The sequence below is a fragment of the Stegodyphus dumicola genome, chromosome 12 (assembly GCF_044657685.1).
Source record: "Stegodyphus dumicola isolate Sdum_Otavi_A_Nest chromosome 12, ASM4465768v1".
Lineage (NCBI taxonomy): Eukaryota > Metazoa > Arthropoda > Arachnida > Araneae > Eresidae > Stegodyphus > Stegodyphus dumicola.
Window position 1 is genome coordinate 124780111 of NC_140779.1, and position 26721 is coordinate 124806831.

Below are 26721 nucleotides of genomic sequence, written 5' to 3' on the forward strand. Positions count from 1 at the left end.
TTCCCGGGAAGTTTAGAAAGGTATATGGAAAAAACCAAACAGCTGATGGATTTGGAACAGACGTTCCTTTACAAAACGGATCTACCCGAAGTTAAAGAGTCCAAGAAAGCTCTTTCGATCGGTCCTAGTCCTACCCTGGATCGATGGATCAGTCCCGAGAATCCCGATCCGACTCCCTTAGAAAACATGTCATGGATTTTAATCGATCTCACGTCCTTCCGAAATACGTCGTCACTGTTATTTCATTTTTGGACAGCTTTTGATTACATGCTGAATCATATTGATCGCATTGAAGGCTGGCAATTGTGTTTTAAAACGTCCGCGGAAGCTCGTGCTTATAAGAAATTCGTTCAGAAATGGATCGATTATCTCTGTTGTAGGGAATTCCAGCACGGGAACGTGTTACAATTGAATGAAATTCTCTCCCTCACGCCTTTTTATCGAGCAGGGACGGTCGATCTTCCCATTATTTTAGAAAAGAAACGATTCGGACCTTTGGAATATATTCTTTGCACATCGGTTCAAGATGCGTATCGAGCTTCTATGCGATATAACTTAGATCCTGTCGTCGGATCCGTGTTTCGATTGAAAAAAAGTCAGAATGAATGATCCTAACGAGGATGATGTTTCGAAGGAAATTCCACCTCTTGGAACACCCGAAGTTATTTATTATGACGATATTCTACCTTCACAAATTCAAAACCAAGTCGACCTTCCCGACGATTTCGAACTTCAATTTCCTCTCCACACGTATGCCAAATCCGATGTAACCACTAGCCCTTACATTATTCGACCGTCCGTTTCTCCTTCTTCTCGAAGTTCGAGTCCAAGTTCAAGAAGAAGTCCAAGAAAACGCAGTCCGAGTCCAAGAAGGAGCAGAAGTCCAAGTCTAAGCAGGAGCAGAAGTCCAAGTCCAAGAAGAAGAAAAAGTCAGAGAAATCGTAGTCGTAGTTTAGAAATACGTCATTCTAGAAGAAGAAGTCCTGTAAGAAGAAGTCGTTCGGCTTCCTTTTCATCGTCTGCATCTTCTTCTTCTCCTTCCAATATCAATCGTAGAGGAACACAAAGACCCATTCGTAGAAGACCTATGAGAAAACGTCGAGGATACGTTCTTGGATCTCGAACCGTTCATGTGGGTCCTAATCGATTGCTTCATAAATATGGTAACCATTCCATTACGTTTGTGACCGAAGGTGGGGCCCACATACGAAATAAGAAAATTCCCAATAAAGCTTGTCGATATCTATTAAGTCATTGCTCACGACGGCATCCAACAGCTCGAGATCGATTGCCACGACAAGCTCGTATTGTTTTGAGAAAGAAAAGAGCTTAAACACAACGAGTTGAAAAAGAAACAATATCCAAGCAATTCACAAAAGCCAAAAACAATTCAACAAAATAATAAAGTTCACTTACCAAAATGTGTATATAATAGACTTTAACTGAAGATCTTTCGAGGCTGGTATCCAAAGCACAAACTGATCTGAAACCGAAACTCGAGTAATTTAAATAGTTAAGTGGAAATCCTTTTTCTGGTTTTATCGATCGAACCAACTGGGAAAAATTTCCAGAGCCGTATTAAAAAAAAAAAAAAAAAAAAAAAAAAAAAAACTTTTTGTTAATTTTTATCATGTCTTCAGACATGATAAAAATTAACTATCCCCCTTTTGTTCAAATGATGTGTATCTGTTGTCTCAATATGTTTCTAAAAATAGAACATGACTCATTTCTTTCTTGGAAATTTATTTTTAGAAATATGTTCGAAAAGATGAGACATCATTCCCAGACAAAAAGAAGAGAGAGTTAATTTTTATCATGTCTAAAGACATGATAAAAATTAACAAAAAGTTTTTTTTTTTTTTTAAGCTAAATTTTTTCCTACTACCCAACTTTTGCTTCTCCTTTCTACCTCCCCCCTTTCGTTTCACAGTATATAAACAGCTGGAGCTGAGACGATTTTCTCATTTCATACTGAGGACAAGATGGATCAGGAAAACACTGTAACCCTGGAACCTTTGACATTACCCTTGAAGGATCGTCTCAAGTACGTGTTGGATGAAGTCGTGCTGGAAGAATTTAATCAATCTAATTTGTTTACGACTAAAACCACCGTTCAGTTGAGAGTTTTAAAAAGAATAGCTAATATGATGATGTTTCCGTGGACCTTGATTCAAGATTTGAAACCTCTTGTACCCGTCCATCGATACTGTTTAAATACCATTTGGCGTTTATGGATGGATGTGCAACAGCAGTTGGTACAAAATAAAACCATCTCCACGCCAGATGAATGGAATATGATCGAGAAAGTTTTATCTAAAGACTATTCTAGATCGACCGATCTAATAAGACTTTCCAACATCTTATTCAAACGACAGGAAATACCTAAGATAGAAGTGTATAAATTATTTGCCGTAGACGAATTGCTGGGCGAGGATCTGCAAAAGTATGTTTTTAATCTACAGTACGGAGGAGATGAAAAAACACCTTTAAACGAACAAGAAGCTCTAGATTTTAAAGCAGTTCATGCTCGAATTGTCCGTTGTTTATATCACGAAGTTTCCAAACGATCGGAATCTCTTCTCTACGTGGATGTGATTCGACGTACTATAGAAGAAATAATAAACACTACACCTTCTACCAGTGATGAAGTAAGCGAATGGGGTGCATTGTATTTAAAGTATCTTGGAGAGCATCTATTTTCAAATATATTTTACGAAATTAAAGTCTGGAAGACGAAAGAATTGGAACAATACCAGGCGAAAAAGAATCAACAAGAAAATAATTCTCAAAAGAGAAAGAATGTGAGAGAGGATCCTAGAATCAAGAAGAAAAACAGAAATAATATGTCGGACCCTACTTTAGCTTCGAGTGATTATTTCGACCCTTCGATTGTCGATTTGCAACCTGTTCGTTATCCTTCTCCCAAGAGTCCACCTCCATCGGAAAAGGGGGAAGAAGATCCTATTTCTCCCGAGAGTCCACCTCCATCGGAAAGGGGAGGAGAAGATCCTGTAGAAGCTTCCTTCGAAAGACTAGAGTGTGAAGACGAAAATGTAGAAACTACAAGTAGTGAACAAGGCAAAATGAACCCCTAGAGACTCGGAACATTTTTTCCATGGCTCTTTAATGGAATATCAAGAGTGAACAGTCCAATAATATATTGAAGGTATGTGGGAGACTATGTATATATATTTTTTTTTGGAATAGATTTAAATACTTTAGATGCACAAATATTAGACGAAATGAACTTGTTTTTGTCCTTTACAAGAAGAACTACTAACCATGATAAAATGTTTTTCGAATAGCATCCTTTCCAAAATATTTTTTCATCAGGTTCCATCCTCAACTGTAAAAACTGATTTTGACAAGATTTTATAGATAAGATAGTTCATTAAAAAAAATTTTTGAGAACTGGTTTTTATCGCTATTCCATACGCAACTGTAAAAACTAAAATTTATAGGATTTTATAGTTGAGACAATTTATTTTTTAATTAAAAAAAATTTTTTTTCGAACTGGCTTTTGTATATGTTCCATACGCAACTGTAAATACTGAATTGAATCTCATTTTATACTTGTTACTATATAAAAAATTTGAGACAATTTATTTTTTAATTAAAAAAAATTTTTTTTCGAACTGGTTTTTGTATATGTTCCATACGCAACTGTAAATACTGAATTGAATCTCATTTTATACTTGTTACTATATAAAAAAAAAGAATCCTTTTATTTTTGTTGTTAAAAAAAAGCAACAACATCGAACTTTTTTTCGATATATAGGAACAAAGCCCTCCTCCAAGATGAAATGGGATTCGTTTCAAAATAGAAATGAATATACTGTCACTTCTTACGATCTCGATCACGCTATTCGGTATGCTCAAGAAGCGACTCAACTCTATATTTACGAACAAGCTCTTCAAAGTCGGTACGCTTTTATTTTTAAACATACCACCTTCCAAATAAGAAAAGCCGACTCCAAACGGGATTACTACATACCTAAAACCCTCGATCCGGAACAATGCCACGTCGTCGAAAAATTTGTTTTTACGCAAACGGGATGTGACATGATTGCCTGCTTCCCTTTCCAAGAAAATTTAGAATCGTGTTCCCTGGAAGATGAACCGCGATGGATTCGACTCGGAACGGGTTTCAGTTTAGCTTGCTAACCCGCCTGCGATCGTTTATATTCCAACACGCAGCAGAGTATGGACACGGAATATCGAAATGGAAAATGTGTAGCCGTAAATCTCGCCAAGAAATTATTAGCTCTCTTGCCCGAACAAGTTTTCTTTCAATCGAATCATCCTTCTCTTCCTCGTCATCCTGCCGGCCTCAATCTCGTCGAGGGTCATTTACGACTCAACCAGCCTTATTGTGAAGCGTACGGTCTTGTTTTCAACGGGTCTGATTGTGTGACGACGATGGGGCAAGATATTGGCGAATTTTTCTTGGGAAGCAGTATCTATCGCTCTATTTCCACTCTGCAAAAAAATCATACGTTACCACCATATCCTCCTCATCTTCCCGACTTTGTACAAAATTGGCCCAAGAAACATGTGAAACGGTCCTTGGTTCATGAATTGGCGATTGATGTAGGGATCGATATTGGATTAGAAGCCGCGCAAAAAATCCTTGAAAAACGAATGCCTAAACTCTTAACCAAATTGAGTATGCAGTCTCTTCCCATTCAATCGGCCATCCTTCAAGCCGTCGTTCGGACCCAATTAAGTACGCTCGCAACACTTTCCAGAATCGCCGCGACAGGATTCTCGGTTACTTCCAATGTGCTGACGGGTATAAGTATTCTGTCCGCCGTACTCGATATATTGGATCCGTTTCATTTCAATAATGTGCTGACCGCTCGAACTCTTTACGATATCGACTGGCGATTAGACGTTCAGTTTTATCAATCGGAAACTGACCATGTTCTAGAAATCACACCCGATCTTCTATGGGACGTGTTAGAAGAAGATGCGAGCGATCGATACCTCTTCTTTGCCGAGAAAGTGCAAGAATATTTAGATGCTATCCATAAAGTGCCCATGACCGATCGACCCCAAACGCGAATGTCATTTCTCCAAAAATCACGAACAGACGAAAGAACCCCGAAAAAATTGGATTTATTTCACGATAATTGTTTATTTGTTAACAGGATTCACCTTCCTATTTCAACCCTACATGCATTACTTATGCGTGACCATCTTTTTCCTATTTGTGTTTTATTTTTATCGTCATTCTAAATGAAAGCTGAAGATTTTTGGAGAGAAAAAAAAACGAATGACTTGGAGGGGGAGTAATTAACCAGTGAATAAACTAAAAATCAGTTAGTACTTACAAATTACAAGAAGATGTTTCTTCTTTCACAGCACAGAGTGATCTGAAGTGAAACTTGGAGTTTAAATAGATAAGCAAGAGTCTCTTCCAGAAACAATTTTAACATGTCTGGTTTTCTGGATCAACTCGGCTGGGAAAAAACTGTAAGAGCTGAGAAAAATTTCTAGATGAAAAAAAAAAAAAAAAACTTTTGGTTTATTTTTATCATGTCTTTAGACATGATAAAAATTAACTACCTCCCCCTTTTGTCTGGGAATGTTGTCTCACACTTTCTAAAAATAGACCATCACTCCTTTCTAAAGAATAGAATTCCAAGAATGAGTCATGGTTTGTTTTTTCGAATGGGTGAGACATCCTTCCCAGACAAAAAGAGGGGACAGTTAATTTTTATCATGTCTATAAGACATGATAAAAATTAACCAAAAGTTTTTTTTTTTTTTTTCAGCTGTGAAAAATTTTTTCCAGCCGACTCGATGGACAAGATACCATTTTTTAATAATGGACTCGTTTATCTATTTAAGCTTTCCAAGTTTCGTTTCAGATGAGTCCATGCTGCGAATACTGTTCTCCTGAAGATCTTTCAATAATACCAGTTTCTCGGATAAAATTCATCACCATTCGCTTTTTTAGCATAACTTAGATAGATATAGAGAAATTCCTCATTTTTATGATCTTTCGGGTAATACTCATTTCCATTTTCGTCTCGTGCATATCGGATGTAATTCGTCTCTGGCTTTTCCCGAATTCTATCCTGTATATAATATTCTTTTCCAATGCTGGATTTAGGATAAATCTCTCCTCCCCTCGCATTGACAGCATACGTTTTCACATTTACATCCAATGAATTCAACGGGTATTCTCCTCCATTGTTTAATTTAGGATAAAATTCGTCTCCGGAATTGGATTTGGCGTACCGACGAGGAAGCGCTATATATTCATGACCCCGATATTCCACAGCGTAATATTCATTTCCATGCTCGTCTTTGGCAAAAATAGGTCGATTGTCATTATCGAAATAATACAGCTCCTGTTTATAGGTTTTTTAGGATCTTTTGGATATCGTTCCTTTCCAAATTCATCTATGGTGTAAACCGAAACCATGTTTTTTTCCTTTACCTATCTTGATATTTACATGAGTCACCTCCGATTATCCAGTTATCTTTTGATACATCTTTCGAATCCAGTCTTCAATCGATTGGCCCGTCGTTTTGAGATGTTCGGAATTATGAACGGTCAAATAAGCCATGTAAGCAGCTAGACCAAACGTGAGGACTAATAAAAATAAAAAGATGAGCCGGTTCGTTAAGAGGGTGACTGCGACTAGGATGATGCTGATATAAACCGTAGAGTAAAACAATATGCCTTGACCTAAATAACGATCCATTTTTTTCTACTTTATTCCATTTGAATCAACTAGTCAGCCGAGACCGGATAGTCATCGGTCGTGACGGGCTTTTCGGTCATTTCACCTGTGTACAACAACGTCATGTCAGGATCGGGGAGGGCTTTTAATTTTCGGTCTTCCCAGTAAGCTGAACGAGGATGCGTGACGAGAATTCTAAAAAACAATTTCATGTCGCGCTCGGTCCAAATTTCATAGACTGAAGTGAGGAGGGGGATACCTTCGGGATGCTGCGTCGCATCAAAAACAGCTTCTCGTCCATCTATTTTATATCGCGCTCCATGTTCCGGTATAATACGACTCAGCTCTTGAACTTCAAGTCGAAGGGTTAATCCAGCCGGTAAAATCCCTTCATAGGCTTCTTCTTTGGGTACGCATACGTGATACCCGTACGGAGTGGCTCGAATTCCTTCTGTGGAGGAAGAAGGGCAAAAGACAAAAGGTTGACGCCAATTACAAGTGGCGTATAATACGGAATCGGGAATAAATCGTCCCGATCGTATGCGATGGCCTTCACGACACGTTTCGGGAACACTATAAGTCGAAGCCTGTTTCACGAATCGCTGCGACCAAAATTTCAAACCTTGCCGTCGAACGCGTTTCTTTCGAATTTTTCCCTTTTCGAAAAGACACATGTGAGGAGAAGTGGGTAAATAAATAGCCGTTTTCAATTGTTTGAGGAATGGGTACGGCGTGCAGTCGGGATGAGAACAAATATTATAGCCGGGAATATAAACTTCTTCGTTGGTTTCGTCACAAGAGGCACGAGGTTCATGATGAAGAGTCGTCCAGGGCCGAATCCAATTCGCAACGATCGATAAATGATCGAATTTAAACACATCGAGATGCCGATACTGAAACGCGCCGGGGATGCGCGGTCGACATTCATTTCCGTCAAAAAATGTTTGAGGAGGACACGTTTGAATTTCCCTCCGAGCGCAATCAAAATATCGATCGCTCGTATCGCCTATCGCGAGTTTCGACGATGACGACTTATCCTCACAAGCCCATTCAACCGTATATTGATCCGACACTCGATAGCCTGGTTCTAGAACCGTACGTTTTCGGGTTGGATCACACGTGTAAGCTACAGCTCGATCCAAGGATGTTGAAAATTGATAGGACGGGAGATGTTTCGTATACTGGTGAGTGGGAACGACAGTTTCTTTCGAGCTCGGTTGAACATTTTCACAGAAAAGAGGCGGTTGACATGTTTGGGACGTTTCGTCGTACACCATCGGTAAATGGAGTAAGGCATCGCCGATCCATGTATCCCAGGAAAGAGGACAGGATATAGTGTCTCGAACCATTCCTTTTTCACAAATCGCGTAACCCGGAGAGTACAGAAAAGATCCTTTTTGGACGATGGGGAGAGGTCGTTGCGTATTATCCGGAAATCCGTCGCAGAGATCAGACACGCATCGCCGATAATGTGTCGAATATTTTTCTCCGGGCGAACATCGAATCATTTTCGGTCGATGACCACGACACTCGATATACGTCACCTCGTCAATCGGAAAATGTTGACCGTCTTCACGGTAAGATACGAAATGTTTTCGCGAAGTGCAAGCGTCGATGTAGAAAAATGTCTTGGGCGGACAGGCGATTCGAATCGGTTGTTCGTTCTGGCATTCGTAATAAAAACGTCGATTGGTTGGATCAGGTAAAACCGATCCGTCATGCTGATCGATGCAGGGATTGACAGGAATGCAGGTAGAAGGAGAATGTTCTTTTTGACACATGAGCACGTCTAGAACACGACCGTGCCGACATCGATAATAATAATACATCATGGACTTTTCGCGGGGTACAAAACTCTGCGATCGTAATAAAAACAGGTAGAGGTTTTTTCCCCGTTGCGGGGAGCTGAGTATCATCGGGCTGTCCAAAACATTCATCTTTTTCCCAAATCCGTCCTTCCGCGAAATAATTTTCGGGTGGAAGAGGAAACGTCCATGTTTTTCCCGTGGAGGTGTGAAACGAAACTTCGTTGTCGTTTGAGATCTCGATCTGATATTGGAAACGCGTCGTTGTCGTCCGAGGAGAAGAAGGAACTTTCGGGGACGGGACCGAAAAATTATAGAAATACAAGTAGCAGTAGTATAAACCCAAAACGAATAAAAGTATGGCGAGCATCCAGCCTTTATTCATAAACGAGATGTGCCAATTATGGAAAGAGCAAAGAATTCCGAAAAAGGACGCAGCAGCGTGTTGTTCCAAACCGAATTATCGACATTTTTTAAAACAAGATCGCGCGTTGGATGAAATGCCGGCTCTGTATCGTGAATGTTTATCCTGTCAACAAAAAAGAAAGATCTTGGCGCGATAAAAAAGTAAGTCAGAATGGATTCGTATCGTCTAACCCGACGTTATTTTCGTCAATTGCAACGGCTTCACTTCCTCTCGCAAATGCGGCAACGCGATTGGTATCATCATATCGTCATCCAATACGTGATGGATCCCCAAAAAGGACGCCATTTCACACTCTTTCATCCGGCTATGGATACCCATACAGAAGAGTCGCTGGTTTTCTTTGGAAAACGTCGCTTGTTTCTTACGTTTATGTTGAAACGGATCGTTCACCAAGGTTTGAATGCCGAACAACGGTTACAACCGAACGCGTTATTACCTCTCAAATCGCTCGACGATCCCGTCTATGAAACACAACGCAAGGCTATTCAAAATATTTGGGAGGTCGATGCTCATTGGTATACTACGGAGAATAAAAACGATATTGCCGTGAAGAATACGGCTCCTTTCATCAAAACCGAACCTCAAGCTCTGTAATTTAAAATATCCATCGGATGGGTGAGATGATTCGGATACGACACGATTTCAATCGTATGAGGCCATTTTAGCATGTATTTATAATGTAAAAGATCGTACCGTCTCAGCGTATCGAGCCGGATAGCTGAAATATAGGTTTTTTCTTCGTTGGTTTTCTCGTACAAATAACAAATACCTTGATCGACGAACACGTAAACGTCTTGAGGAAACAGTTGCAGAAGCGACTTGTCCTTGGAAAAGTGTCGAATCACAGTATAATGAGAACTCGTAGGGATTGGAACCGGTTCTAATTTATAAAGGAGGAAAGAAAGAAAAATGATACACCCGAGCGCGATCATTCTATGCATTGTATTTCTAGTGACTCTCTTGAATCTTTTTTATAAACCCGATCTCCGGATGCCTTCTATTCCTCCCTCATCATCATTAGCCTTACCAGAAATTTCAACCGAGACGTATTGCCCTTTCCAAATCTTTCAGTGTCCCGATAGCCATTGCGATTGTTCTCAGCTCTGTGAAACAAATCCCACGTTTTACGAAAAACTCACTCTTTCTGATAAAACATGGAATCATCTCGAACCGGGTACTTATTGTATTCCCCAAGGAATCCGGACCGCTTGTCTTTCTTCCTCGGAAATTCCTATTTTTTCGGCCTCGGGATGGCTCTGTGCTCCTCGTTCCTCTTTCACCCATCTCTGTCAACATCCAGAAGCCCGTGATCCTTCTCTCAATGTTTTAATAGATCGTCAAACCCAACAACCCGCTCAAGAAGTAGCCGATTATTACGAAACGTTAGAAGATGGATCGTTCCGATACCAATGTCAATGCCATTCTTTAGATCGACGAGGTAATCGAATGATTCAAACATCTCCGTGGGTCTGTTCTGTCGATTATTGCGTTCGAGATTTGTGGAACGTGCCCGGACTAGGATGGGACGCCGAACGACACGTCTGTGAATGTGGACCCTACGTGCATCGAGTTCTGGGCGATCTATCTTCCCCCTGTGTTTTGGAATATACACACATAGACGAAAAGCATAGGTTAACGGGAAAACGAGAATGTATGACCGACCAATCTGTTGAATTCCGACCGATTTATTGTCCAGAGAATCAGTCGGTTTTACGGTTCACAAAACGGGTCTTGCGAGGCAACACAGCGTACGATTATGTCATTGTACATGGAACAAGTGTTCCTAAAATTTCGAGAGGTCAAGAATGACATCTCATTTCAAATGAATCGAGAAAAATTTCCAAACGGACCAAGAATTGAGTCGGTTTGAAAAGGAAGACGAAAGCCCCAAAGAGGAAGGATGGTCGAAGAGACAAACGTTCGCCATTCATTTACTACTGGTAACGGCGGGTCCTACGATTCTTTTCGCTTTACTGGGCAACGTATTGAAGATTCATTATTATGTCGTCTGTTTAATTCTATTATTTTACTTTGGAGCTCTGGCCTACTTGATACGATACCGATTTCAGTGGCTATTGCAAGCTTTTAAAGAAAGCCAGAAATATATTCGTTGAATATGGGACTTGAAGAGTGGATTATATAAAAAAAACTTTGAATAAAAAATGAAGAGGGAGAAGAGTAATAAAAAAGGAAGAAGCAATAATTTAACCATGGCGATGGATCCTGTACTTATTCATCTATCTCCCAAAAATTCTGAAGGTAAAGAGTTAGATTTGGAAATATGGATAAACTCCGATGATACGGATGACAAGATTATAGAAATACATCGTCATGATCGCAAAGACAAAACGAAAGAATTTGAACCCTGTTGTCAAAATCCTTTTTTAACTCCCGCTATCCTCCAACGTAGAGAAAATGAAAAGAATAAAACGATAGATAAAACATTAGAATTGACCAAAGAAGCCATTCACATGTTGAAAGAAATCTTTTCGGGAAATGGAGAATTCAGTACAATGGAATTTGATGCATCGTCCACTGAGGTAAGAGCTGATTTTAGACAGCCGACCAAAGAACCTGAAGTTGAGAAAGCAACAAGTTGTCAAGGTCGTAAACATAAGAAAAGAGTTAATAAAAAGAAATAGTACATTTAAAAAGACCTCCCCATCTTTCCATGAATTTCTTGAACAATGAACTGTTTTCACGAGACACAATCCACATCTTTGCTGGATCTAAAGAGAATCTTGAGAGAGACATGGCTTAAACTGTTTTCAGGAGAGTTGAAGTGCAGGCTTTTTCAACAGCACAGAGGGATCTGAAGCAACAGTTGAAATGTTGAAATATATAGAACAGAAATTCCATTCTTAAAAAAAACTGGGATGTCTTGTCAATCGAATCGGGTAGAAAAAATTCTTGACTGAAAAAAAAAAAAAAAAAAAAAAAACTTTTTGTTAATTTTTATCATGTCTTTTAGACATGATAAAAATTAACTCTACCCTCCTTTTTGTTTTGAATGATGTCTCACCTTTCCTAAAAATAGATTTCTAAGAATGATCATGTTTTTCTTGAAAGTCTATTGTTTACAAACATGTCTAGACAACATGTTGAAATCATTCAAAACGAAAAGAAGGGTAGAGTTAATTTTTATCATATCTAAAAGACATGATAAAAATTAACAAAAAGTTTTTTTTTTTTTCCTCCTAGTTCTTAAAAATATTTTTCAACGATATCTCGATACCTCTACCTATTTTATTCCCCCCCTCTCTTAGTATATAAATGGTTGAAAAAGAAATCGGGGTTCATTCTGTTTCGTAAAAAGATAGCGAACACATGGCAACGGATAACTTAGTCATTTCATGTGAAGAAGATCCCTTTGAGGATATTCCAGATACGGAACCCACTTTTTATGGACCATTTTCACCCGTTTTTAGAGTACCGAAAACGTCTTCTCCTTCTCCAACTCATTCTTTGGAAATACTGTCTTCTCCTCCCTCGTCATCCACTCATCAGCGCTCTAGAAAGAAGAAATCCTCACAGACCAAGCTCCACCAAAAAATTGTTGGTGTGTTGGCTGTCACCTCTGATGGATATACTCTTACGAACTGCGTCCGGTTTATAGCCAGAGACCTGAAAACACATACGAAGGAATTTATTCAGCAATTGAATGCGGATCTGGAACGACTTCATATTGAAAAACTGTACGTGGCGAATGAACCCACTCGAGAAAAAATTCATCAAAAGGTACATCTCAAGTTTTTATGGACTGTTATTTACAAACCCCAACATCGTCAGCCACAGCAATGTCCATCTTGTCGATCGAAATCTTGTCATCGATTTATGGCCATGCTAGCGCTCCAACAATTAGTGAAATTTGCTGTTCATAAATGTATTCATTGAGTGGATAGGTAATCAAGGAATTTTTCTCTCTTTTTCCTTTTTTCAGATGATCCAGAGAAACAAATACTCTACTTCATATGGTTTAGTGGTAAAGACCTCATCAGGACAGGTGGTGATGATTCATCGAAAAATGCCATACTGTTTTCAAAATTATTTAATTCAGCTTTTAAAAAATAAACGTATCGAACCACCCTTCGATTTGGAAAAAATATCGGTGCTTCAAGATGAATTTGAAAACCATATTTATCCGACTCTCCATCCCAATTTACAAGACGATTATGATCGGTACAAGGCTAAATTAGCTTATGAAGATGAATGGGATTTCCCGCATGGACAAATGGATAAAAGACACTTCAAGAAAGACGACGACCCTCGATTCAAATGGTTCAGAGTCGCGTATCAGGAATTTGAAGAAGAGTCCGGCTACCGATTCGCCTACCAACCCTCGGACGTGGCTCAGTATCCCTTAATCAAACTAGAATTTACGGGATTAGATCAATGCATTTATACACAATATTTTTTATAGTCGAACATCTTAAACATTTACGCCGTAATACCTACTTTGATAATTATTCTCCTTTCCAATCTCAAGCTGCTTATAGAATGGCTCTCGAACGCAATATCGGGAGTATTGATGATCGGATGGTCTATCGGGGTTACTTAATTAAAATCGAAGAGGCTCTAAAGTATCTAACACGTCAACAGGAAATGAAAAAGGACGGAAAGGATCAAGTGTTGCTATATTTTTTAGAAGGAGATAAATGGAATCCACCCGATTCTATTTGTTATTTAGAAAAGTAAAAAAAATGGAATAAGATCCCTTAACCACCCCGCATTTCCCACTTGAAGAATCCATCCTATCTATTCTTTTTTTAAATGTCTCGGGATGTCATCCGACGCATTCTCTCCGCCAAAAAAAAAAAAAACGAGTTCCTCCCACCTACCCCAAAAAGAAGAAGAAGAGGAAATTTCCCGTGAGTCTTTTCGAGAACACTCCTTCCCCTCTCTCTTCCTATATATAAAAGAAGCTGAGAGAAAAGTTGTCTTTTCTTTTTTTTTCCATCTCGTCCTCAGGAGAAAGAGAGAGAGAGAAAACCAAATGCCATGGAGTGGTTACGGCGAGAGTCTTTTTCCCTCGCGATTCGTTTCCGTTTCGCCAAGACAATTCCCCTCACGTTTTACTTGGGGTCGGGCACGCTCTATTTTCGAGGATCGGAACTCGTGACTTGCCTTTCCCAGCAAGGGACTTGGATGAGTTCGAAAAGTCAACGGACTATTCAGCAATGGATCTCTCGAGCCCCTTTTCGCCCTTACCTATCCTTAACGACGGATCTCTGGATCGATACGTCGGACCGCCCTAGCCGGATTCTCCGCTATACTCCTTTTATCACCTTCGATTCCCTGGAAAAACTCCTCAACGATTTGGGTCCAGACGCTCTCCTCTTTTCGACCTGGTTTCAGAGTGTGATGAGAGAACCTCTTCAAATCCAAGAAGATTCTCAGACCGGGGAAACTTATTTTAGTCCCGTGGAGAACAAGGTGATGGACTTTCAGTTTCAAAATTTATCGAAACTGTTTCAATGTGCTTTATGTTTTTATTCTTCTTAAAGAGTGGGTGGGGGGAAAGAAAACCTAAAAATTGTAGAATAATCATAAAAAATAATTTTGTTTTTCTTTAAAAAAAATATTGAGATAGTCCAATCTTGTGGAGGAGGTGGAAAATTCAAAACTATTATCTAAAACAGATATGGCGGTCAGTCCATTTCGATCCACGGAGGAGGATATGTGTGAGATTCTCTGATCCATAGAGGGTTTCAGGGAAAAAAACTGCGAAAGTTTCCCCCCTATCTCCAAAAAATGGGTATCCAGGTTGAATGCACAGTACAGACTGATGGGAAGCCGAAACTAGAGTTCCTTAAATAGAAAAAAATGAGAGCTCCTTCTAGAAACAATTTTAGATGTCTTGTTTGGATGAGTGAGTCGACTGGGAAAAATTTCTCAGCGCTCTGGAAAAAAAATTTTGAGTTTAAAAAAAAAAAAAAAAAATTTTGGTTAATTTTTATCATGTCTTATAGACATGATAAAAATTAACTCTCTCTTCTTTTTGTCTGGGAATGATGTCTCACCGTTTCGAAAAATAGAACATATCCCATTCTTGAAATTCTATTATTTTAGAAAGGATGATGAGTGATGGTCTATTTTTCGAAACGGTGAGACATCATTCCCAGACAAAAAGAAGAGAGAGTTAATTTTTAATTAACAAAAAGTTTTTTTTTTTTCAATTCAGGAAATTTTTTCTCTGAGCTTTGCCAATTTTTTTCCCAGCCAGCTCCATCCATAAAACAACACCTCTCAAAATCTTTTCTCACTTATCTATTTAAACCACTCGAATTTTTTTGCTTCCAATGAGTCCACGCATCTTGGCCTTTCTTCCACTCTGCTCTGAGAAAGATAAGGTAGATTGTTTTCGGTGGACCGTCCTGTTGACGCTTCCGATTTATATAGAGAGCTATATATAGATAGGGTCCCTCCTAACTCCCTCTATTATGACTATTAGTCTTTTTCTTTTTTTTCCCAAGAAATATACAAAGAATGATCTACAGTTTTTTTTTCCGTTAATGAAAAACAAATATGCTTCTACCTTCCGACTTCTTTTTTAGTACCTCTTTAGGTGTCTCCTCCTTCTGGATCTTTTCCTTCTCCTCTCTTCCTCGCGAGAAGGGAATTGGAAATGCTGTTCAGGATGCAACGCTCGTAAAGACTCCATTTTCTTCCTGGAGAGGGCGTCTACGGCAAACACCGTCTTGTCATGAAATTGGAGTTGGTAGTAAAGAGGTCCGTGAATAATGTACACGGAGCGATAGGGAATCATACGATACCCGTCGGCTTCTGATTCCATTTCCCATCCATAAAGACGGATAGAAGCTTCTCCGGTTTGAAGAATATGAACCCACTCGGGTGAAACGTAAAACAGTTTTAAAAAGGTTCCAGCATCGACGGCGATCACATTTTCCCATCGCAGATAAGCGTGTAAGCGAAAGGTTCCTGTCTCCATCATCGATTGGAAAGCAAAATGCTTGAAAACTTCGATGGACGAAAAATAATGCAGGATTTTTCCATCGTAACAGGATAAATAGCACATTGTTTCTTGGACGATTTGTTCCATACGCTCCGGGTCCCGAAACCATTCTTCGAAACGGGAGAGAGGTTCCCATTGATCAGCTACTTCGAGATGACAGACGGGCGTGATTTCCACCAGGGTAGGTAGAACTGCAACGGCATCGGTCGACATTTTAGTTTTGCTCGGTTGAGAAGGAAGAACGAGAATGAACCCTGTAGGCAGAAAAACTCGGATCTATATAAATACTAGAGGAAAAAAGGCGGGGGGAAGGGAAGTTCTTCCTTCCTCCCAAAGAATAAGAAAAGTGGGTGGAAAGAAAAAAATCATTTCACTCTCAGGAAAAAAAAAAAGAATTTTTTTTCTTGTCAACATGTTGTCTAGACATGTTTCTAAAAATAGATTTCCAACAAAGGTTCATTCTTTTCTTAGAAATCTATTTTTAGAAAAGAATTGACAGATCCTTCACAACAAATTTCTTTTTTTTCCCTCCCTCCAGCAGCCAACTGGATGGGCAAGCGTTTCGGGTCAGATCAGTCCGTGCTGACATTATTTTTTTTAAATACAATGGAATTAGTATAGGAATGTACTAGAAACTGACCCAAGGTTGAAAAGAAAATATCAAAATCAATACTCACTTCTTGACGATTTCTTTTTCCAAAAACCTGTTGAAGAATTCTTGATGGGTTATCCAATCTCTAGACCTGTCTGAAGGGAATCCAATCTAAGGTGAGCGCGCATTTACCTGACGCGAAACTCGGAATATCTGCATAAATAACAAAACGTCCATTCTTAAAAACTTATCGTCTAGTCCATTGAGTTGGTTGGAGGGGGAGAAAAAATTTCTGAGTAATGAAAAAAAAAAAAAATTTTTTTGTTAGTTTTTATCATGTCTTATAGACATGATAAAAATTAACTGTCCCCTCTTTTTGTCAAGGAAGGATGTCTCACCGTTTCGAAAACGAAACCAAAACTCATCCTTCTCATGGCAATTATTCCAAGAATGAGTCACGGTTTGTTTTTCGAAACGGTGAGACATCCTTCCCAGACAAAAAGAAGAGAGAGTTAATTTTTATCATGTCTAGAAGACATGATAAAAATTAACCAAAAGTTTTTTTTTTATCACTCAGAAATTTTTTCCAAAGCTCTGAGAATTTTTTCCCAGCCGACTCGATGATCCAAACAAGACAGATCCAAATTGTTTCTAGAAGGAACTCTCCCTTCTCTATTTAAACCACTCGTGTTTCCAACTTTAGTTCAGTCTGTGCTGTGAATTTGACCTGGATACACACTTCTCCCTCCTGGAAAGAATTTCTGTGAAGGTAGGCGAACATTTTTCTCAGCTCTTAGAAAAATTTTACCAGCTGACTTGATCGACGAGAGACATCTCGAACATTCTGTTATCTGCGGAAGTCGTTTCATTTTCGTGCAGTCCATGCTGTGGACTCACCTGAATATCCATTGCTCCCTCCCCCTTCTGGAAAGAGTCGTAGCTTTTTTAGATCCTCGTCGCTCTTTTTACGTTTCGTTGGATATCTAGGACGAACTTTTTTACCTTATTCCTTTCAAACTCTAATATTGCGGTTGGAGAGCCGTCATGGAAAATCAGCCATGATCCTGACGAATCTAAACCGACTCCTTGAAAGCAGAGCTATGTCATGTTTTTTTTTTTTTTGATGACAGATTTCCAAGCTCCGAGTGATGAGAAATTTAGAAATTTTGCAGTGTTAACGGAAAGGAGGAGACAGAAACCTGGAGAATGGAAATGAAGCTGAGAAAAAAATGCTAAGAGCTCAGGAAAAAAAAAGGCTCTTTCCAGGAGGGAGGAGAAGCGCAATTCTAGGTTGAGTGCACAGCACACACGGATCTGAAGTTGGAAACGCGAGGGGTTTAAATAGAGAAGCGAGAGTTTCTTCTAGAAACAATTTTGGATGTCTTGTTGTTTGGATCATCGAGTCGACTGGGAAAAAAAATTCTCAGAGCTCTGGAAAATATTTTCTGAGTGATAAAAAAAAAAAACAAACTTTTGGTTAATTTTTATCATGTCTTCTAGACATGATAAAAATTAACTGTCCCTCCTTTTTGTCAAGGAAGGTTGTCTCACCGTTTCTAAAAATAGATCACGACTCATTCTTGGAATAATTGCCTTGAAAAAGGGTGAGTGATGGTCTATTTTTAGAAAGAGTGAGACAGCCTTCCCAGACAAAAAAGAAGAGAGAGTTAATTTTTATCATGTCTGTAAGACATGATAAAAATTAACCAAAAGTTTTTTTTTTTTTTTTTCAATCTGATCTAGAGAATTTTTTCTAGCCGACTCGATCGACAAGACATGACATGACCATTGTTTCTTTTTTTTTTAATAATGGATTTTCACCTATCCCTTTCAACCCTCCGAATTTGGCTTTGGATCCGTGTCCTTGCTTCCACATTCAGAGCTCTTTTCTTCAACATTTCGTTGCAGGGGAAGAATCAATTCTCTCACGACGTTTAGATATTCTTTCAGAATGCTAGAAAACTCATTCAAAGAAGAAGTATCTAAGGGTGGAGTTGCCGGTTGAGGAAAATTCACAAGTCTTGGAACCGGATTATGCGAATCCGTCTGTATGCCAAACTGTAAAGGTGAACCACCCGCTTTAGGAGAGCAGATAATAGTAAGATCCATCTTTTTCCAATTTTTGATTTGAATATACTTGTTTCTTCTTACTCGGAACATTTTCCTTTTTCTTCCTCCTCATCCAGGAACTGAATTTCAGGTGGAACGGAAGCATTTGTAATAAACTGTTGTTTCTTGGTTCCACACGCCTGACATTTTCCCGTGACCATCGGCCGTCGATTTTTCGACATGCGATAGTGGACGTCGACCGTATCGGTCTTGGTTCGGCATTTCACACACCAAATGGAATACGAAACAGGTTCCGCGTCAGAATGCTCCATTGCAGTAACACACTCTTTATTATTTTCTTCTCTTTTGAGAGAGAGAGAGAGAGATCTTAACCAGAAGTGTAGATATAAAATTTAGGATACGTTTCGGATCCGTCGGCTCTTTTCGCACACCCCACCTCTTCACAGAGGTATTCCGTTTGCTGATCCGCTCTTCGAGGATAAAACTCGTTTCCCCAAGCATCGCGAGCATAACGAATTTGATCGCCGGCCGTTAAACAATATTCGACTCCATCCGCCTTTTTAGGATACATTTCATGCCCCGATTCGTCTTTGGCATAAGGGAATAAAACAGACGTATAAAGCGAATACTCGTCCCCATTTTGAAATTTCGGGTAGTATTCTCGTCCAAAAGCCGTTCGGGCATACCGTCGAGGAGCTAAAATGTATTGGTTTCCGTTTAAATCTACCGCGTAATACTCATGACCGTTTTCGTCTCGAGCCAAGATAGGATTTCCTTCAGGATCCGTGACGTATAATTCGTAATGAGGATGTTGGGGGTCGGTCGGGTATCGTTCTTTCCCCGATGCGTCTACTCGATAAACAGACATGCTTAGTTCTCGTCGCCTGCTCCTTCCTTCCTCCCACTCGAGACCCGTTGAGAAGAAGGTATGCGGTTGATATCTATAAAATGGGTTGACCCTTTCAAACTATTCTATTGTTTAAAGACGCGTAGGTTAGGAAAAAAAATATTAATAAAAGCAAATATCTGAACGGTTCAACACAACGGGTGAATGGAAAAAAGGAATAGTTCTCTCTATCCAGTCACAGGATGGTTTCTTCTTCTAGAACGGCTCACACTCAACTGAAGCGAAACTCGGAACTCGAAATGTTTAAATAGATCATAGAGTCCATTCCAGAAAGAATCCGGAGATGTCTTGTCCAGCCAAGTTGACTGGGAAAATAAAATTCTGAGTAAAAAAAAAAAAAAAAACTTTTGGTTAATTTTTATCATGTCTTATAGACATGATAAAAATTAACTGTCCCCTCTTTTTGTCTGGGAAGGATGTCTCAGCCATTCGAAAAAAACAAACCATGACTCATTCTTGGAATTGTTGCTATTAGAAAGGGTGAGTGATGGTCTATTTTTAGAAAGAGTGAGACATCCTTCCCAGACAAAAAGGGGGTTCACTAATTTTTATCATGTCTAGAAGACATGATAAAAATTAACCAAAAGTTTTTTTTTTTTTTTTTTTTTTTTTCAGAGTTACAGAAATTTTTTCCACCCGACTCGATCGACAAGACGTCCCCATTTTTTTATTTAAGAATGGATTCTTGTTTATTTGTGTAAGCATTCCGAGTTTCGTTTTAGATGAGTCTATGTTGTTGAAGAGGAAACATGGGTACCCTCATTTTTTTTTCCTATCTGATTTCTAAGATGAATTCAGTGAGTTCACCTTGACCTTTTCAAATTTTGTTTGTTTACTTTTAGCCTAGAGGTTGACGGATAAATCATTCTGATTTTTTATATATTTTTTTGTGTCCCTCTCTTTCTAAGAAACCTATCTCGTTCCAAGTCTTCTCGAAGTGCTATTGGTTCGTTTCGAGACGAGGTCATTTCACATCCCCCCCTCCTCCTCAAAAAGTATATGTATATAAATTAAAGGAAGTGATTTTCATACACACACTTCACCTTTTTGAGTGGTGTCACGATGAGCCTATCCAGTAGAGAACGTCTTAGGGAAAGAATGCGTGAACAGAAACGACGCTGGCGAAGCAATTCAGCTAATCGAGAGCGAGAACGAATACTTCAAAGGGAACGTTATGCTGTTCTTAAAAAAAACTCCCGACCGCGAAAGAAACATCTTCCTCCCAAGCAGTGGGAAAGCTATACGGATTTGCAGTATAAGGATATGTGGTCCGAAGAAGCCTATCAAAAATGTATTCGACAATGTAATAAAGAGCAATACAATTTCCTGATCTACGTTCTCGTTCGTTTGTACACCTATTACGCGTTACCTGAATCGAAACGTCCCCCTCCTCTGGATATTATTGTGCAAGGATCTGCCGGAACGGGTAAATCTTTCCTGATCCAAGCTTTATACCAAACTCTGATTCGAACGCCTCTTTTTAGCGAAGCGTGCTCGGTTCTCAAACTCGCACTCAGTGCTCAAGGAGCGGTCTACATTACGGGAGATACTTTGCATCATGCCCTGCGTCTTCAAATGAACGGGACTTTTGTTCGACCTCTGACCCAAGAGACATTAGACTATTACAGACCCCTGTATGCTCCTTTACGGATGGTGATTTTGGATGACGTTTCCACGATCGGATCCAATTTATTTTCGCGCCTCGACCAGCAACTTCGACAATTGTGTCATGTGCCGGATAAGCCGTTTGGGAATGTGCATATGATTAAATTCGGAGATTTGCAGCAGCTCCAACCGATTCGCGACACGCCCATTTTTTATTCTGAAGGGTGGTGGACGCCTCAATCCACGCTCTACTATGAACTAGTCGAATGTATGCGATTCTCTCTGGATTACGAGGAGAGACTCGATCGTTTAACGAGAAATCACTTTTTAGAACCGGACGATGTGGCATTTTTCCAGTCCCGCGTTCGCAGTTTCGACGAAATTCCTCGCGAAGCTATTATTCTCTGTTTTTCGAGCAAGGATGCAGAGAAATATAATATGAAACGTCTCCAATCCCGAGGGACGTACTGTTCGTGTCTGGCTCGAGACGTGATTTATTCCGAGAGCGAAAAATTGCGGAAGAGGATGATGAAACGGAGTCAACATTTACATCGATCTCAGATGGCGAATCTCGAATCCGTCCTCCATTTACAAAGAGGAGCGCGATATCAATTGACTAAAACGCTCGACAGATCCAAAGGATGGATGAATGGAGCAATTGGAACACTACACCAAATAGACCAGGATGAAGACGGAGTTGTGACGCGTGTCTGGCTGCAATTTTCGAATAGTCTAGCTCCTATCGATCGCGTCTCCATTCGTATTGACACCTGTTCGACGAAAACACTCGCATTTTATCGCGAACAGTTTCCTTTGATGTTAGCCGAAGCGATTACGGCTCATAAAGCCCAAGGAGCCACCTTTCCGTCGATCGCAATTTACATGCACGGACCTTTTAATCGATTTCAACAATATGTCGCTTTTTCTCGAGTGACTCAACCCCAGGGATTGTATATTCTGGACCAGTTTCGTCCCCGCATGAAATTGGCGAGCAAGCAAAAATACGAGGAGGAACTGGAGCGATTGCAAAACATGTCCCGGATTCCGTATGATATATCGGCTCGAGAAGAGAACCAAGATCCGTACGAGTTTCTCATGAACCTTCTTCAATGTGGGAATCGTCTTTCCTTCCATCTTTCCAATAGAAATATCTCCCAAGAAAAAGAAGTCGTCAAACTAGAAGAAAAACCTTCTTTCCATGTAAAACCTGTTATAAAATGTCAATCTTAAATCTTTTTTTAAAAATTCAATAAAAAGAAATATTCTCCATCAAAACCCCTCCATTCTTTCAAAGCTTCACAAAACGCTCAACAATGTCCACACAATGGGAAGAGAAAAATCGATCTCAACGGTCCACACAACATGTTGACTCCTCAAAATATGTCTCTCCCAAGTGACAGGATGCTTCTTCTTCAACGGCTGACACTCATCTAAAGTAAAACTGGGAATGCTTAAATAGATAAGCGAGAGTTTATTCTTAAAAAAAATGGCGCTGTCTTGTCAATGGAGAATCGAGTCGGCTGGGAAAAAATTTTGAGAGCCGGGAAAAAAAAATTCTCTAACTTTAAAAAAAAAAAAAAAAAAAAAAAAAAAAAAAAAAAAAAAAACTTTTGGTTAATTTTTATCATGTCTTCTAGACATGATAAAAATTAACTCTACCCTCCTTTTGTCTGGGAATGTTGTCTCTCCGTTTCTAAAAATAGGCCAGAACCCATTCTTGGAATTTTATTCTTTTTAGAAAGGATGAGTGATGGTCTATTTTTAGAAACGGTGAGACAACATTCCCATTCCCAGACAAAAGGGGAAGGTAGTTAATTTTTATCATGTCTAAAGACATGATAAAAATTAACAAAAAGTTTTTTTTCTTTTTCAGAGTTAGAAAATTTTTTTTCCTGGCTCTCAAAATATTTTCCGAGCCGACTCGATTCTCCAATTGACGACACAGCGCCATTTTTTTAAGAATGGATTCTCGTTTATCTATTTAAGCATTTCGAGTGTCACTTCAGATGAATGTCAGCCGTTGAGGAAGAAAAACGCAGATTCCCATTTTCTCATTTCCTTCAGAGAGAGAGACCTAGATTTTCGAGACTCGATGACATTTCAAGCAATTTTTGTTTAAGCTATTCGACTTCATATTTGTCTGACGTTCAAGAGTATGATCTCTCGTGGATGGATCTCTTCCACCTCATTCTCTTTCCAGTCGATTTAGAAGGGGAAGGGGAGATTTTTTTCCCTCATGGAGGATGTCTCCTGAATACCGTTCAAAGAGTCTATGGAGAAATTATATGGTCAGAGTCACGGATTTCCAGGGCAATCTGCTTCTCAGCTAAAAAAAAGGATCTCTCTTTCCCAGTCTGTCTTCGATTGCCTCGTTAACTGTGAAACCCATCGCTTTTCCGATTTTATGGTTCTCCCAGTATAATCAGACAGTCGGTCACAAAAGTATTCGAACACCGGTACCCTATCAGAAAATGACAAGATGGCGTTTTTTTTTTCTCTTTCTCTCTGTGTGTCGTGTTATTCCATCCTAGGTTTTCTTCTCCCCCCCAACTTGGAAAAAATTGGAAAAAATTGGTTACGATCTCTTTTTGAATGGGGAGTTGCCATTTTTAGAAAACGCTGACGACCCTATCTTGGAGAATGAACATGACCGCTCTACACACCCTTTTACTCTCTCTCTCTTTTTGAATTGGGAAGCCATTTTGGGAAAAAGCAGACGACCCTATCTTGGAGAATGGAAATGAACGCCTCTCCCTCTCTCTTTGAAATGGGAAGCCATTTTGGGACCCTCTATTCTTGGGGAGGGAGAAAAACTGAAGTCTGCACTTCGCTGTCTCTGAATACGGAAAGCCATTTTGGGAAAAGCGGACCCTCTTCTTCTGATCTTGGAGAACTGGAAATGAACGCTCTACATGATCTCTCTTTGAATTCAGAAGGTATTTTGGGACCTTCTAATGTTGGAAAACTGAAATAAACGCTCTACCCCTTCTCTCTCTCTCTTTCTCTGAAATGGGTAGCCATTTGAAAACTCCCTAACTTTGGAAAAAACAGAAATGAACGCTCTACACCATCTCTCTTTGAAAATGGGGGGGTGTCATTTTGAGGCCTCCCTCCCCTAAACTTAAAAAATAACTGAAATGAACGCTCTACACTTTCTCTCTTTGGACATGGGTAGCCCTTTCGGGACCCTCTCCTCTTGGTAGAAAAAAAACAGAACTGAAGTGAAGGCTCTACACAATCTCTCTTGGAATGGGATCCATATTTCGGGAAACGTGGATCACCTCATGCTGGAAAACTGAAGTGAACCACCAAGATTGGACTCTATATAATATTTTTTTTAATTGACATCATGACCCTCCTCCCATTTGTTATTAAAAAATTGTTTTTTTTTGGTTTGGTTTTTATCCCATTTCCGATGTGATTTCAGAAATGCAATTCCATAACAGTTCAATTTCATTCGAGTTAAATGATCTAAACAGTCTTTGACCCACCCATCCGTATGATTATTTTCTTCTCCTTCCTGTTGCACCAAATTTTGTAAGTCCATATAATCATTCCATACGGGAAGGGCTGGATCCTCACAAGGCTGTCTTGAAACACTTGGAGTCTCTTTGGGATGAGTGGAGGGATTTAGGATGTCTGGACCCGGCTGCAATTCTACTTCCATGATTTCTGGACCCGTTGGAACTTGTTTACCCGGCTGAAATTCTACCTCCATGATTTCTGGACCCGTTGGAACTTGTGAACCCGGCTGTGATTCTGCCTCCATGATTTCTGGACCTGTTGGAACTTGTGGACCCGGCTGACATTCTACCTCTACGATGTCGGGACTTTTTGAAGCTTGTGGACCCGTCTGACATTCTACCTCTACGATGTCGGGACAGGTTGGAGAAGAAGAAGAAAAAGAAGAGGATACTGGAAGAGGTTCTGTCTGTGAGGAGTCCGAAAGAGGTTGCCTGTTTGAACAAGTCGGGGAAGAAGAAGAAGAAGAAGAAGCTTCTGGATTCTGAAGCGGATCTTGCACGCCAGGTAGGTTCCGGTAAGTCGACCGTTTTTTAAGAGGTAATTTTTTTTCTTCCTCCTCATCTTCAATTGTGATGACTTCAATTTCATTCCGTTGCCGGGTCGATTTTGTTTCGGGCCATGACGACGGTTTGGTCCAGCTCCTCTTATCATCTAAGGAAGGGATGGGTAAAGGTGGCGGAGGGTTTTCTTCTTCTTTTTCTTGAAACATCATCGGCAATTGGAAAGAAATCTCCTCTTTCAATTGTTTCCAAAGCGAGTACGAGCACCGATCGACGAGAAAGAGACTCTTCTGGGTCGTGACGATGAGATATTGCGTTTTCGGGGGAACGACATAGTTTTGAAAAGGTCTTAGAATATATTTCTTATATTTCATCCTGTCGCTGACTTTAAAACTTCTTTCCTTCAGATTGGGGGACGATGATTCGTAATAGGCGAGAGGAGCGGCTGTGGTTTGAACAATATGAACTTCGTCCTCAGCCGTCGTTCTCACTCCAAACGTAAAATATCGTTTCGTGAGAAAAATATTCTTCCACCGAAAACTCGTGCGCGGATCTGTATATCGCCGGTCTGTTTGAATGGGCCGTCTCAAAGCTCGATCCATCCGATTCCAAGAGAAGGGAGATTCCTCTTTCGTTTGTTGCGATTCGAATAAATTTCTGTATATATTCTGAACGAGCAGGTTGGAGGATTCGACATCTTGGTTGAAAGAAACGATCGCTTGATGAAGTGGTAAATGCGGAATAAATGTCGCACAATGACACGCCAAAAAAATTTTCAAGTTGGAGATTTGCTTTAGCGTCTTCAAATCCTCCCCGTTCGAAATCCGTTGAGTTGGAAAAACGTCTAATAGCGACATGGCTCCCAATGGAAAAGAAATGATCTCGCCCAGTACTCTCGTCTTTTTATATATCTATATAGACACACACAGACACACATAGAGGCTCTATGACGTCCGTTTTATTTATTTATTTTTTTTTGTTTCTCTCTCTCTTCTTTCCAAGAAATCTTATCTCCATGACCCCTTTTTCTTTTCTTAAAAAGATGAATGTGTGTGGGAATGAGGAAGTGAAAGTAATAATTTAATAAACAAAAAATTATCCAACCATGACCTTCTTTTTTTTTTTTTTTCAAAGTCAACCTTTCCAATCCAAGGACGTCCAGAAATAGAGGAAGCAGGGAGAGAGGAGGAGGAGGGAAGGGAAGGTCACACTCTCTTTCTCTCTATAAATAAAAGGGGAGAGCTCCAAAGTCGTATTTTTGTCCAAGTGGATCATGAGGAGGCATTCCCGGCTCACTACGTGTATTCCTTTCAAATATAAATATGTTGATCTTTCCTTTTATATCATCCAAGGAGTCGTTTACCTGAAAGCCTCCGATTTTTCAAAATGTGCGGGTTATTATACCGTGGGGAGTTATCAAAAGATGCGGGACGAATTTTTGTCCGACGAAAACGTGTTGATGGCTCGTGACATTGCACCTTTGGATGCACAAATTTTGTTAATGAAACGAGCCAAATATTTTTACACGTCCCACTTTCTAACCGTCTCGCAAATGAATAGGATTATGGATCGTCTTGAGAAGACAAAAGGGATTCTCGTTCATTTTAGTGAATGGTTGCAT